Raw genomic sequence first — 16,945 nt, 5'->3', positions numbered from 1 at the left:
GAGAGTTGACTTACCAGAGTCCAGTCCTCCTCTTACTCCGGCCAGGTCCCCAGGATACAGGATTGCCAAGACTTGCTCCTCCCATGCTGTTAGTTGTGAGGGAGGAGGTGGGGGTCTACCGTCAGTCCTCTGTACAGCGAGCTGGTGTTTTGCTGCAATGGAACGTACCTTCCCCTGTAGGTCGTTCCACTTCTTCCTGATATCATCCCTAGTTCTTGGGTGCTGTCCCACGGCATTGACCCTGTCCACGATTCTACGCCATAGCTCCATCTTCCTAGCTATTGATATCTGCTGCACTTGTGCTCCAAATAACTGTGGCTCTACCCTGATAATTTCCTCCACCATGACCCTTAGCTCCTCCTCTGTGAAATGGGAGTGTCTTTGTGGTGCCATGGATGTTGTATGAGGTGTGTAGGTGAGGGTGTGTTGGGTAATGTGTTGGGGTGTGTGATGTGGGGTGCGTCAGTGGTGTATAAGTGTGAACATTGTGTGGCTCTAGTTGTGTCTGTGGTCTTGATATCTCTCTGCTGCCAATGGTTTGGAATGGTAAAGGGTTGTGGGTAATGTGGGTGGGTGTTTTATAGTGGTATGGGTGTGTGGGTGTGGTGTGTGTATGGGTGTCAGGTGTGTGTTGTTTGAATTGTCCAATGTGGTGTTGTTTTGCATGTGTGTGTCCATTTTGAGCGCAGCGGTATGTACCGCCAATGGTTTACCACCGTTGAATGTCCGCCGTGGTGATTCGTGGGTCATAATGTGATGGGCGTTGTTCCGTTGGCGTAACGGTGTGGGTTTGGATACCGCCAGTTTATCACTGACCTTTGGTGTGGCGGATTTGTGCCTGTGGCTGAATACTGACGGATTGGTGTGTGTGTGTGTCATATTATGGTGAACGGATATCAGCTGCCACGGTGGTAAGTTGGGGGCAGTCAGCATGTTGGTAAGAGGGATTTACCGCCAATGTCAGAATGAGGGCCATTACATTTATTATATTCTACTTCGCCTTACCTTGGTTTAAACTTTAAACGTAACCCTTCATTTGCTTAAACTTTCATTTTAACTACCTTTCAGAATGTAGGCCTGTGTCTAACACTAACACTTAAATATTATAATAAATGTATTTAATATATTAATTATTCTTTATCTCACACAAATACCATCCTTAACTGTAATCCAAAATTAAATTATTGTATGAATTTAAATATTTTAATCATTCTAAACCTCAATCTAATACTAATCCCATCCATAAATTTATTTAGTTAACTAAAAAAAAGGATATTATATGTTATACTAAGCCTGCTTCTCAATTAATTGAAATTACCTTCAACTCAACTAAAATCAAACATGGAAATAATATATTTGATAGGTGAACCCCCTCAGTCCAACTTTTTTCTTTTAATTAAATTAAATATGTTTTCTATTGTTTAAAGTGTTGTTATTTTTTAATTAACCAATAGTCTTACTGAACCTAATTCCAATAAAGTAAAACATTGATTTGGAAATAATATATATGCAAAGATAACCACACCTAGAACCCTATTTTTTATTTTTTAATTAAATAAATCTGTTTCTCTTTTTTAACATATGTATTAATTATGTAATGACTTTGCTCCTACTTTAAAGGCCCTCAATGTAATGAAATTGATTTACTGCAAGTATAGCTAGCTAAACATAACTTCTTCCATACCACAAACTATTTATAAAGTGTAGACAGCAATAAGAATATATTTGGGCTGAATACTTTGGGATCCCAACAGGCTGGCGACGGGCGAAGTCATGGTCAGTCATGGCAGTGCTGAGTTTTTTGCAGTAATTTTGATGTCCAAGCAGCATAATTTTTTAAATCAATCGATATTTATCTAAATTCCCATTCTATTTCATGGTCATTGTTTTAGCTTAATTAGTTTTAAATGTGGTATGCTTGGAAAATGTGACAGTCCATTCCCAGAAAGACTTTTACTTTATATAGTGGATGGAAAAAGTAAATTATGATACGCATTAAAAAACGTCAGCTAATAAAATGAGGGTACCCAAATTAATCTGCCAGAGATTCAACACGGAGAAAGGAATGCAGAGGAGATAACATACAGCTCTGCCTGCATCCTCTATAAACCCTGCAGATTGCTACTTATTTAATGTCTCTCTACTGGCTGATTTGTCTTATTACAAAAATTTACACAAAGTACAGCAAGCTGTGATTCAGCTCAAAGTCTCCCTCAAAATGTTAAGCAGCTTTAGGTGAAGACACTGCAAACCATAAAATAGGTTGGCACATTAATAACTATTTCAATAACCATCTTAAATCAGGGCCTGTACTAGGCAAAGTTCTTCCATGCTCAGATTCCTACTGATATGAGAGCACTAAGTAATGGGCAATAGATGCAGATTCCTGTACAAATGCCTTATAGTCTGAGATGATAGTCTAATATCTTTCCCATTCTCAGTGAAAAATGAAATAATTGCTTCTTTCAAGGATAGAGGTATACATTTTATTTTCCAACTTTAGTGATGTTTGATTTATAGTAGTGGATTTCCTAAGAGGTGAAAGTATTGATAGGGTTCTATCTCATCACTCCCGCTCTTGCCAGCATGCAATCAGTAGTAGTACTTTGTACTTCCTCCAAATGTATTGCCTGACATATAATTTCTTACTGAACTCCTGATATGCTCTAACATGAATACTTACCCGTGTTTAAATCATTCCATTAGTGCTTATAAATTGTTGAAATGCACTTCAAATCTAATAATATTTAAGAAAAAGTTCACTTCCGCATTTAAAATCCCTGGGTCTTCAATGCCCTCATGGCTTTTTTGACATTGGGGCAATGTACAAACCTGATCTATAATGTGTTTCATGTCCTGTGTATCTCTGAAAAATTCTTGTTTTATTCATTTTCTCACAAGTTCAGTCTTGTTCCTCAGGTTTTTTTCTATTAGCTAGCTGTACATATAAAAGACTAACAATACTACAAATGCCTTTTGTAAAAATCCTCTTAATAAAAATTACTTTAAAATTTCCTTGACTATTGAAGTCTGCCATGTTTGGATACTGAGAATTAAGAGTCCCTCAAAATAGCAGCTATTTATATTTACTAGATGGCCAGCAGTACTGTTCAGTTTTGCTCTGGAAAGTAAATACTTTGTGACTGATCTAGATCTAGTCTGATTTGGTCCCTCTGTCACTTTTTCATCAAAAATACGTCCGTCTACCTGGCGGACAGCCTGCAGTATTTAGATGCTGGTGTGCCAATGGGCAATAGTCCATCCACGTCCCGCCATCTCTGCTAGAATTTTACACCCGCATCTATGGCGTCATAGGCAAAGGTGGCTGTGAAGGGAGTACAGCCAGTTTGTCCATCGGGCTAATCACGGTATGCCTTCCCACCAAAGTAACTGTGGCGGGGAAACATCCACACATGAGTCGGTGGTTTCAAAGGTAAACAAGGTCAAAACTTACCTTTTTTCCATTTTGTACTTTCATTATGAACCCAATCATCCACGTCCTGTCTTTTCCTTTGCTACTTGACCACGAATCAAATCAACCCCGGCATCGCCGGATACCAAGGTACACTTATATTTACTTGTGATCTTTTGAACATCCTGTTTACTTTAGCTCTAGACGTGTGAAATTTTAAAATTTCACTTACAAGCTATTTATGACAAATGCGTAAGGCATATCTGTGTAATGTTGTAATTTCAGAAATATAAAGAAACACACCTGTATTAAAATAATTATATTATTGCCAAATTTGGTACAAGCTTCCTTCATGATAATGGACACTTACACAAAAGATGACAATAAACAAAAGTCATAATGTGCACATACCGGTGTGTTTAATAATTTTTCGTAAACTGTCAAATAATAAATATATGCATCACATGTTTTTTAAATAAATTACATTTAATACAATTTAGTCATTGCAATAGACGAAGTAAAACACTTTGATGGTCATTACGACCCTGGCGGTCAGAGACCGCCAGGGGTAATGTGGCGTCCGTACCGCCAACAGGCTGGCGGTACGGAGACCAGTATTTGGACCGCGGCGGTAGCACCATGGTCGCACCGCCGGGGCCGGCGGTTTCCCGCCGTTTTAGCCCCCATGGTGATAATCCGCCTGGGCAGCCTGGGGATTATGACCCCCCCTACCGCCAGCCTGTTTCTGGCGGTTTGCACCGCCAGGAAGAGGCTGGCGGTAAGGGGTGTCCGGGGGCCCCCTACAGGGCCCCGACCAGCTTTTCACTGTCTGCATAGCAGACAGTGAAAAGCGCGACGGGTGCTACTGCACCCGTCGCACGGCCGCAACACCGCCGGCTCCATTAGGAGCCGGCTCATATGTTGCGGCCTCATCCCCGCTGGGCCGGGGGGCGTAAACTTGGTTTGCGCCCGCCGGCCCAGCGGGGATGTCGTAATGGGGTCTGCGGGAGTGCGGCCGCTGCCCCCCAAGCTCGTAATGACCCCCTCAGTAATAAAACATATAAATAGAATCAATGTGAGTCCTAAATGGAAATCATTTCACATAATTATTAATATACCATTTCTCCTTGTCAAGTACATTTTCTGTATTTGATTAATTTAAAATTAAGTAATATTTTGTAAGGTCCAAGGCATATGTGTTTATTTATTCACTTATTTAGTTTAAATACGCTCACCTATTTTCAAACGTAAAAAAATAATGTCAATTTAATTTGGGTTAAGTGTCTATCATCACGATGAATGCTTGCACCAAAAATATTATGCCCATCACATTCCATTTTTTACCAGTGTATGGACTGTACATGCAAGACATTTAAAAAAAAAAACTGTTGTATTCCCTGATATAATTATAAGTAAACATATGTAAATCACATTTTCAACATAAACATCTGTACGAATCAATGAATTGTAATGAAAAAATAATGTTTAGACACACTTTGCCAAAACAAATTATTTTTAATAGTAAATAAGATACGTCTCTCACTAAAAATGCTTGTTAAATGAAAACAGAAATGTCCAACAAAAGGCTTTAAACAGGAGGGCAGGATGTGAGTTTGTTGCCCAAACGTGCCTCCTACATGCATTGCCAAAGAGTAATCTCCTTGGTAAGGGGCATCTGGTGCGCACAGAGCTGGCATCGCAATGCGTGAATTCAGGAGAGGGGAACTGGTAGGAGGGGTTGGAGATGTTTGGGTGTTTTGAGGTAGAGATGGAGTGTGTGAAGTGCATGTGCTGGTATGTTTGGGTGTTGCATGTGGGTCTGGTGTGTAAGTTTGGATGTGTGTTTTTTTAAGGTGTCTGGTATTTGGTTGAGTGTGAGCATTTGGTTCTGGGTAGTGTTGTTTTGCCTGTAGGTGCTCCTTTGAGTGTTTTGTTTGGGATGAATGTGCTGCTGAGGTGATTGTGGTTGTGGGTGTGTGGGTGTGATAGTGGTTGTGGGTGTGGTGGTGGTTGTGGTGCTTGTGGGTGTGCTGGCGGTTGTGGCTGTGGGTGTGGTGGTGATTGTGGTGGTTGTGAGTGTGGTGGTGGTTGTGGTGGTGGTGATTCTGGGTGTAGTGGTAGTTATGGTGTTGTGGTGGCTGTGGGTGTAGTGTTAATAGTGTGTTGTTTGTGTGTTTGTAATTCTTTGTTTGTTTGTGTTTATGTTTGTGTGTGAGTATGCTGCTTGTGTCTGTTGGAGTGGGTGCCTGCATAGAAGTGAGTGTGTTTGGGATTGGGATGGGAATTTCGATTTGGGGTGAGGAAGGCACTGGATTTGGGGTACAAGGTTGGATTGGTTTGGGAGGCTGCGATCAGTGAGGAGGATATTTTTGCAAGTGATCTCTGCATGCCCGACATCGAACTGTAAATGGCATATAGAAATGCAACCATTTGTTGCCTTTGGCCTGATTTAGGTGCTGGTGGAGGGGACTACTCTCTCATAAAGGTGACGGATATCCCAATTGCCGTATCATGATCCCATAATATCCTATAGCGGTAATATGATGGATGGATATCCATCATTTTTGTGATGGAGTGGTCCCTCAGCCAGCATCTAAATCAGGCCCTAAGGCCCTGGATGCCATTCACAATCAATGTCTGACCTACAGAGATGCTGCAAAAGAGGTCAATAGCCTCCTCACTCAGCACAGCTGGGGATCAGGGGGTGAGGTGATGTGCCTGTGGTGAAGGTGACCCGAGCCCTTTTAGGGGGTTGGGTTTGGCTAACTGGGGGGAGCAAGTGGGAGGGTGGAGATGAGCCTTTGGGTGGTGGACAAGGATGATGTTTTGGTACAGTTACTGTAGGGTCCACCACCAGTAGGAACTGGTCGCTTATGGAGGCCTCTGAAGATGATGATGAGCTGATGGCCTCCGTTCCAGTCTTCTTACCCTCCAAGCCACTGTGTCCATTGTTCTTAGAGATTTCACCCCCAAAACACAGAGGCCAGCTTCTTTCCCACCTCCTTGACCAATGTCAAGCCATATACACTAGTTTTATTGTATGTGATCATGACGTGTATCATCAAAGTAAAGCCTATGAAAATTACATTTATGTGCATCTTTTTCTCCTGGATGTAAGGAACATGTTTACAAACCATTTGGTCACAGTTTTGTTATTTCATATTAATGCTCATAATTCAATTCTGATCACATACCTCATCTATTTCCTATTATTCCCAGGAACTGTTTCACACTTCTGAATGTTTCAGATTTCTTGTGTAGAATAGTGCACTTGTTACCAAAATTTTAGATCAAACAAAAGTTGTCTGTACAAGGTGAGAAAAAGTCTGATCAGGCATTTCATTTAGAAAAATATAATTGTCAATCAATGTGTGTTGTACCAATATGTTCTTAAATTAAAAGACTAGGTTATTTTATAGGCCATTTCACAATGGTAATACTTACTTCAATTGACAGAATTAAGTTTTTTTGTATTTCTAAATTATTTTTTCAGTCCTGTCCTGAAGTTGCTTATTAATGTATCCCAAACTATGGGGCATATTTATGAGCCCTAGTACCACAGGAGCATCACTTTTCGTGACACTCTGGTCGCGTTATGCCCTGCTCCATATTTACAAGGTGGCATTAAGCCACCTAGTAAATACGGCCCCTTCACACACAGACCTTTACGTGGAAGGGGCGTGCAATGGTTTTGCTGTGGGTGTGCCACAGCAACACCCATTGCATTTTGACACTGCCTCAGATTTATGAGTTTTCGTAAAACCCAGGGATTGCGTTAGCAAAGCACAACGAGGATGACTACTTTTATTCCTCCTCATTTTTTGCTTTTTCTATGTGTGCTGCATTTAGCATAGAAAGAGCAAAATGCCAGAAATTATTGTTTATTTGCGGGAAGGTATCCCTTCCTGCACATGAACAATCATTTGAAAATGGTACTTCAGCAAGTAGCAAATCACTATTAGTGATTGTTAATGTGCAGGAAGGGACACCTTCCCGCACATAAACAATCACACCCGTCAACGCAGACATCCTTGCACAATGGTGCAAGGATGCCTGCATTGGCGCTGGCAGCTAAATTTAGCGCCAGCATAGGGGACAACACAGGGGTATGCCGTATTAAATTAAATACCGCGCATCCCTGTGTTGTGAAAATGATGGAGCGCAGCGCTGGCAATTTTGGTGCAGCGCCGCGCTCCGTCATTTTCCTATAAATATGGGCCTATGTATTTACTTATGCTGTTGAAGAATGCTTAAAAATATGTATTGCCATTTTTATATTTACTTCTACAGCATAAGTAAATACATAGGGATTAATGCATTTTAAACACACATTAGTACATATAGAACTATTTAAAATATGTTCTCTAAAATATCTTCATTTCTTTTTCAAAAGAATGTGAAACAATTGTCTTACAGGTTAGTCAAATATTGGTACAACATTATAGTAAAAATTAACATGCATTGATTCATATGAATTTAAAATAGGAAGGGGGACTCAAAATTAAATTTAACATATTTAAAATGTTTACTTAGATGCATTTCCAAAATTTCAGAATGAGTCAGCTTTTGTGGCTGATTTGGATTTTGGCATATGGGTTACTCCAACAGTTACATGATGGAATTCCCCTTCCTCAAAGTCCAAGTGCATTGTAAAATATTGACAATGGAACAGCTATGACATTTCTGTTTTTGAGGTGATGGAACATTCCATCTGCAAATGTCCCTTTAAGGAATCTCATTTATCCTCATCGATGATTTTTCTACTGGACATAACAAAGGACATTCAATAAATATATTTGGACTAAGTGTTACCCCTCCATAAATTTGAAGGAATATCACACCTGACACAAAATAGATTCTTTCCCGGTTTGGTACAACTGTCCCTTATAAAATGTCACAAAAGAAAGTTACATTTATTTTAAGCAGGCATGGGTTTGCTCAAATAAGTCCTTTGTACCTGAAAAAAAATATGTTATCCTTTTTAACAAATCGTTGCAAAAAACACATCATGATACACCTTCTGTAAAACTTACACCTTCAAGAACACTTCTTGTGTGTTGGCCATTTGTCACCCTTAATGGTGAAGCCAAATTTTGTTGCTGTAAAAAAAGATTAGTTATTTGAAAAGAAAATTAAAAAGTAAACTAACCCCCTTCATGTTGCTGTCTGGCCTTCAAATTCCCATCAAGGTGGGGATAGGTTACCGTAAGTATGCTTGCTATTTGGGAGTTAAGGGTTTAACGCACATGCTTCATATGCTGGGAGGCCTGGCCAAGCTGGATCTCTGCTGACTTTTTGGTCCAGCACAATAGGTCCTCCCATCACTTGCAAAGGTGGATGCTGCACCGCCTGCAGAAACTCAAGGTCCACACCTTCTTTGCAATGGCCTTACAGATGTCTTCCTTTTGATAGGCGTTGACCAGTAAAGATAAAAAAAGGAACAAAAAAATGTTTTTGTGATCTTTTGTTTGTTTGTTATTGTACACAATTTTGACAAATCAATCACAAGCATTTTAAAAAAGTTACAAGAGCAATATTTAAAAAAAGAAATAAAATGCTGTTGTAACCTGTTGAGTACCTCTATCCCTTGTCATGTCCTTATAGAGTATCAAACACATAAATCATACAAATGTTGTGGTGTTGTCTAATAATAATGTTTAAAAATAAACACCATGGGCTTCATTACAACCGGCCGCCCGCCAAGGTTTAACTGCCTCCCGCCGTGCCCATTTTGACATCCCCGCTGGGCAGAGAGGCGGAAACAGAGCTTCTGCCCGTCGGCCCAGCGGGGATGTCGGGCGCAACATGGGAGCCGACTCCTAATGGAGCCGGCGGGGTTGCGGCCGTGCGACGGGTGCAGCTGCACTCGTTGCGCTTTTCACTGTCTGCTGTGCCTGGGGGTCCCTGCACTGCCCATGCCAAGTGCATGGGCAGTGCAGGGGCCCTGAGGGGCCCCGTGACTCCACTTCCCGCCAGCCTTTCCATGTGGTTCCTACCGCGATGGAAAGGCTGGCGGGAAGGGGACTCATAATCCCCTGGGCAGCGCTGCTGCGGATTAAAACCGCTGGGACGACCATGGCAGGAAACCGCAGGGACGACCATGGCTGGAAACCGCCGGTCTCGGCAGTGCGACCGCAACACTTCCGCCGCGGTCGTAAGAGGTAAGATTGCACCGCCAGCCTGTTGGCAGTGCAATCGCCAAAACAGCCCTGGCGGTCTTTGACCGGCAGGGTTGTAATGAGGCCCCATATGTTTACAATGTTATTTATAAAGAACAGACATTTAAATTAAATCACTACACTTCACTTAAGAACTAAAAGGGACATACTAGCCTGTGTTAAAAATAAAGTTAGTCAGAGTCAAATAAATTTTTTAAACATGTACCTGTTCCTCTGGTGAGACATACAGCTGGCTGTATACGGACAGGACCTCTGTAGCCGCAAATCCAGCTCCTATGGTGAGAAGTTGGGGGCCCTGTCTCCTACTTTTCCTGCATTGGTGACCCCAGAGGTCAGAAACAGCAGAAAAAGCTGAGCAGGTGTTACTGGATGCAGTGTTAGGAGACAAGTGATGCTGCATAAATCAACATGATGTATGCGATTGATGACAGAGATGGAAACATCCACTGGCTTTCATATGTTGCTTTCACACATGTTAGCCTATGGCTGTGTCTGTCATTGAGTTTCCCACCCACTTCTCAGTCAACTTCAGCTGATTTCCATCTACATCCAAATGTCCTGACAGTAAGGTCAGGATCCCACCATTTTAGATAGTCATATAGGGCCTGATTAGGAGTTGGGTGGTTGAACCACCATATCTCCAATACAGCAGTGGTGGGGCTGCTAGTCAAGCTGGCAGCCTCACTACTGACTTATTACGATGTTTCCACTGGGCTAGCCATTGGAAACCATTGTAATATGATGTTGCCATTGATCACCCAGTAAAACTTGTGTGGTGGCATTGTCTTTGGCTCCCTTACGGAGCCAAGGCCAATTCCGGTGCACACAAGCACCATTCAAATGTGCTCTGTCTGCATAGCATTCCAAGGGTGCTGGAAAGGGGGCCCTGCATGCCCTAACATGGTCATGGGCAGTGCAGGGCCCCCCTGTAGCCCCTGCAATGCCTTTCTGCCAGCCTTTACATGGCAGGGACCCCACCATGAAAAGGCTGTTGGAAAGGGAAGTCATGATCAGCATGGTAGTGCAAAACTCAGCACTGCCGTGGCTGACAATGACTTTGACTGCCGCCAGTCCATCAGGATCCATGATCTCCCACAATGACAGCAGTATTCTGGCACTCTGACCACCGGGATCATAATCTGGCGGCCAGATCGCTAGGAGTGCGGCAGTCCGACCACTACTGCATGTTTGGTCAAGACCGCCAAACTTGAAATTAGACACATAGGCCCTCATTACAACATTGGCGGCAAAAGCCGTTTACCGCCGTGCAGAAGACCGCCAACACACCGCCGCGGCAGCGGAATTCCGCCAGGGTCATTATGACCCACTGCTCGGAATCCGCCAAAATTCAGACACCCACACAAGTCCGCCACGCCAAAGGTCAGTGATAAACTGGCAAAAACAAAACCTCCACCGTCACGCCAACAGAAATACGCCCACACTAACATGACACACGAATCCAAGCGGCGTTCATTCAACCGCAGTATTCCATTGGCGGTACACACCGCCGCGCTCAAAATACACACACATTTACAAAACACTACCATATTGGACAATTCCAAATACACACACCTGAGACACATACACACACCACTCCCACACACCCATTACAATATAAAACACACACCCACATCACCCACAAACACCTACGACAAAATTACAGAGAGAAGGCCAGAGAGAGACACTACAAACAACTACCAAGCATCCACAGGCACACAATACCATCACCCACATAACTTCCACACACCTCACACAACACACCACTAAATATCACCCCACTTATCACTACACACACCACCCCACACATCACCCACACCACCCCATGGTACGGCAAAGACACCACAGGTTCTCTGAGGAGGAGCTCAGGGTCATGGCAGAGGAAATCGTCTGGGTTGAGCCACAGCTATTCGGATCACAGGTGCAGCACACCTCCATAGCTAGGAAGATGGAGCTATGGCGCAGAATAGTGGACAGGGTCAACGCAGTGGGACAGCACCCAAGAAATAGGGATGACATCAGGAAGAGGTGGAACGACCTACGGGGGAAGGTGCATTCCGTGGTCTCAAGACACCACATTGGGGTACAGAGGAATGGGGCGGACCCCCACCTCCTCCCCCACAACTAACAACATGGGAGGAGAAAGTTGTGGCGATCCTACATCCTGAGGGTCTCGCAGGAGTAGATGGAGGAATGGACTCTGGTAAGCAAAATCTTAACTATTACATCCCCCACCCTACTTGCATGCTATCACATACCCCCACCCTCACCCTCACCCCCATCACTCCAACTCCTCACAAATGTCCCAACATCACAAACCACACATCCTTACACCAAGCCTTGCATGCAACAACAAAGCATGGACACCAATCACCAAAGCATGGCCACTGCACATACCCATATACCCCCCTAAACCACCATCTCACAAGGACCTACACAGGAATGCAAGCACTGGGGTACAGGGTCACCCACCCATTGCACACCATGCCACACACAGATGTAATAAACATCCTTTTATACCCCTGCAGGACCTCTACCCAACGTCACCGGACAGGAGGGTCCACACATGTCCACACCACCAACAGAAGAAGCCCACGGTGATGACAGCAGCTCTGTCCAACTGGATCTAGATGACCAGCCCGGCACATCTGGGACCTCTGGACAGTCGGTTCTCCTGACACAGTTACAGGCCACCACAGAGCTTCCCCCCTCTGGAAACACCAGCACAGCACCCACCCAGCGGGCCCATACGTCTGTCCCCAGGACACGTCAAGCAGCAGTGTATCCACCACTACAGAGAACCCAGTCTAACCCACCACCCCAACAACAACAGGGACCTGGGGGCAGTGGCAGTGGGCACACGGTCCAGGGGATGGAGGCACAGGAACACAGGGGAACTAGGAGGGCTTCTGTGCGACAGGGGGAGGACAGGCCCAGGGAACACACTCTCCACAAGGCCCTCTCCAACATCATGGGAGCCTACCACCATTCCCAGGAGACGATGGCAACGGTACTGGTCAAGTTTCAGGAGACCCAGAGCCTGCAGGAGGAACAGTATTTGGGCTTCAGGGATCAACTCAGATCCATCAATTCCATCCTGGGCACCATCGTAGGGGTGCTGAAGGAAGTCCTCAACACCAGGACGGACACTGTGGCACAACAAGGGGCCCCTGACACTAGCCTGGATGATGAACTGCCCACCACCTCCGCCGGCGCTAGTGGACTGGAGGCATCGCCACAGGACCACCACACCAGCACCCCACCCCCTGCAGAGGGAGAACCACCTCGCAAACAGTCCCTGAGATCCAGGACAAAGACAGAGAACAATGCCAAGACCCCCGCCAAGAAATAAGACCACCCTGTTTGTCATCCTTTTGTCCCACCTTGTCACCCTGTCCATCCTCAAACTGCGCCAGCACCACTTCCTATGCCCATTTGGGCAATGCACCTGTGAGACTAATAGACTGGACTCTGCCATGGACATTCCTCCACCATCACCCCTCACCATTTTATAACCCTGTTTGTCTGGAGGACCGTACAGTTGCATGTACTGGGGGAGGACCCCATCCACTAGTTTCTCCAACTCCTTCGAAGTGAAAGCAGGGGCCCTTTCCCCAGACACTGTAGCCATCGTCGCTTCCAGACACAGGTCATAGCAGCACTTGCAGTGTAGGTCCTCTCCTGTTGAAGGTCAGGTATCAAGTGAGTGAACAGACAGAAAATGGCGGTCATGTCCGCGGCGGTGCGTACCATCACCACCGGCATACATCGTCATTGGCTCCTCGGACCCATAGGGCCCACTGTTAACCAATGCTGAATTGCGCCGCGGTCTTCGACCACCCACCGCGACGGTGTACAATGCCAGCGCACTTACCTCATATCCCTTTGTCCCACCTTACAGGTCAGACAGCTGCCATTTCAGGGGGCCTCATGGCATTAATAATAACTGCGTCACACCTATCTAGGCCTGGAATACACACAGTTACAGACACATTGCGGATTAATACATTTCTGCAAATGACATTTTGTGATACCTCAGTGTTGGCTGACTCTCTGTTCGCTGTTCTCCTCCATAGGGCACGTCTGCTGGGGCAGGTGATGAGATGGCGGCATCCTCTGGTGTACAGACTCCTGGTGGACCTGTCGACAATGGAAGAGAGACACATCATAGTCACATACAGACTTGATCGTGCAACAATCCAGGAACTGTGTGCCCAGTTGGAGCCAGGACTGATGTCAGCTATCCACCATCGCACAGGGATACCCCCTCTATGCAGGTCCTGTCAGTACTCCATTTCCTGGCAAGTGGTTCCTTTCAAACAACAGTGGCCTTGCATCAGGGATGTCCCAGCCAATGTTCTCTAACGTGTTGTCTAGAGTGTTGTCTGCCCTGCTGAAACACATGCGCAGCTACATCGTGTTCCCTCAGGTGGAGGATTTGCCCACAGTGAAAGGTGACTTCAATGCCCTGGGCATATCCCCAACATCATAGGTGCCACTGATGGGACACATGTGGCATTAGTACTCCCACGCAGGAGTGAACAGGTGTACAGAAACCAGAAGAGCTACCATTCGATGAATGTGCAGATGGTGTGTTTCGCAGACCAGTACATCTCCCATGTGAATGCCAAGATTCCTGGCTCAGTGCATGACGCTTAGATTTTGAGGAATAGCAGCATCACCTTATGTGATGGGGCAACTCCAGAGGCACCGTGTGTGGCTAATAGGTGAGGCCAAGGACCCAATACAGTGTGACTAGGTGTCTGGGTATGGGGTTGTCCCTAACGGTTACTGTGTGTCTAACAGTTGTCCCTCGATATTTGTAGGTGACTCTGGTTACCCCAACCTGTCATGGCTACTGACCCCAGTGAGGAATCCCAGGACAAAGGCAGAGGAACGCTACAATGCGGCACATGGGCGAACTAGGAGGGTGTTCGAACGCACCTTTGGCCTCCTGAAGGCCAGATTCCGGTTCCGCCATATGACAGGTGGTTCCCTATACTACTCACCAAAGAAGGTGTGCCAGATCATCGTGGCCTGCTGTATGCTGCACAACCTGGCTGTGCGATGGCAGGTGCCTTTTCTGCAGGAAGATGGGCCAGCTAGTAGTCTTGTGGCAGCTGAGGAGGCAGAAGCAGAGGATATCGACAACCGAAACAACATAATCATGCAATACTTCCAGTGAGACACAGGTAAGAAGATGTCACTGCCTCCCACATCTCATACTATTGTTGGAGCTAGCATAAGTCTGTCATTTTCACTCAGTGTACGGACCATGACTTGTCACTTTGCCTTTCCATTTCACAGATGTGGGTCCCACTTTGTGCCCTCTGCTATGTTTCCTCCTGGCCTACAGCTGTGTTACATCGTTATGTGCACAAGTAAATTGACATTGCTATATTCCATGGTTATTGCAATTACACATTTGTGAAAGCACAGACTGACTCCAGGTTGTTTTGTGATTGAAGTGTGTTTATTTCTGTACTAATAAGTGGAGGGGGTTGTAAAATGGGCTGCGGGTTGGTGGAGGAATGTCCATGGCAGAGTCCAGTCTATTTGTTTCACAGGTGCATTGTCCAAAGGGGCATAGGAAGTGGAGCAATGGCAGTTTAAGGATGGACAGGGTGACAAAGAGGGACAGAAGGTTGACATTCAGGGGGTCTCTTTTCCTGGTGGGGGTCTTGGCAATGTTCTCTGTCTTGTTCCTGGATCTCAGGGACCATTTGCTGGGTGGTTCTCCATCTGCAGGGGTTGGGGTACTGGTGTTGTGTTCCTGTGGCGGTGCATCCTGTCCACTAGCGACAGCGGAGGTGGGGGGCTGTTCATCGTCCAGGCTAGTATCAGCGGCCCATTGTTGTGCGACTGTGTCCCTCCTGCTGTTAACAAGGTCTGCCAACACCCCTGCAATGATGACCAGGGTGTTGTTAATGGACATCAAGTCCGCCCTGATCCCAAGGTAGTGTTCCTCCTGCAGCCGCTGGGTCTCCCGAAACTTGGCCAGATACCGTTGCCATCGTCTCCTGGAAAAGATGGTAAGAGCCCATGATGTTGGAGAGGGCCTAGTGGAGAGTGGGTTCCCTGGGCCTGTCCTCCCCTGTAGCACAGCAGTCCTCCCAGCTTCCCTGTTGTCCTGTGCCTCTGTCCCCTGAACCATATGCCCACTGCCACTGCCCCCAGGTCCCTGATCGTCCTGTGTTAGTGGGGTTACCTGGGTTCCCTGTAGTGGTGGACACACTGCTGATTGACGTGTCCTAGGGACAGTGGGATGGGCCCACTGGGTGGGTGCTGTGCTGGTGTTTCCTGAGGGGGAAGGGTCTGTGGAGGCTTGTGACTGTGTCAGGGGAACCGACTGTCCCGAGGTCCCTGATGGGCCGGGCTGGTCATCTTGATCCAGTTGTGCAGAGCTGCTGTCATCACTGTGGGTCTCTTCTGTGGGGGGACTGGATATGTTTGGAACCTCTTGTCCGGTGACGTTGGTCAGGGGTCCTGTAGGGGTGTAAAAGCATGATTATTGCATCTGTGTGCGCCATTGTGTGCAATGGGTGAGTGACCCTGTACTCCACTGCTTGCATTCTTGGCTTGGTTCTTGTGTGATAGTTGGTTTGGGGTCTGTGAGGGTATCTGTACTAGACATTCTTTGATGATGGGTGTCCATGCATTGGTGTTACATGCAGAGCTTATTTTTGGGATGGTTGGGTTGTGTTGGTGGGGTATCTGTGCGTTGCTGGGGTGATGGGTGTGAGGGTAAGGGTGGGGTATGTGATGGCATGCAGGTAGGGTGGGGGATAAAGTAGTAAAGATTTGCCTTACCAGAGTCCAGTCCTCCTGCTACTCCTGCGAGGCCCTTAGGATGCAGTATTGCCAAGACTTGCTCCTCCCATGTTGTTAGCTGTGGGGGAGGAGGTGGGGGTCCACCGCCAGTCTTCTGTACTGCAATCTGGTGTCTGGAGACCACAGAACGTACCTTCCTCCGTAGGTCGTTCCACCTCTTCCTGATGTCATCCGGTGTTCTTGGATGCTGTCCCACTGCGTTGACCCTGTCGACAATTCTCCGCCATAGCTCCATCTTCCATGCAATTGAGGTGTGCTGCACCTGGGATCCAAATATCTGTGGATCTACCCGGACGATTTCCTCCACCATGACCCTGAGCTCCTCCTCAGAGAATCTGGGGTGTCATTGAGCTGCCATGATGTGGTGTGGGTGATGTGTAAGATGGAGTGTGTTGTGATGTGTGAGGGGATGTGTTGGTGTGTGTTGTTTGAGGTGCGTAGATGTTGTGTAAGTGATGATGTTGTGTGTCTGTGGGTGCTGGTGTTGTTTAAGGTAGTGTCTCTCTCTGGCCTGCTTTGAAATTTC

This window comes from Pleurodeles waltl, chromosome 8 (genome assembly GCF_031143425.1).
Source record: "Pleurodeles waltl isolate 20211129_DDA chromosome 8, aPleWal1.hap1.20221129, whole genome shotgun sequence".
Classification (NCBI taxonomy): Eukaryota; Metazoa; Chordata; class Amphibia; order Caudata; family Salamandridae; genus Pleurodeles; species Pleurodeles waltl.
The sequence above is the reverse complement of the archived record's forward strand: the minus strand, read 5'-3'. Positions refer to the sequence as shown.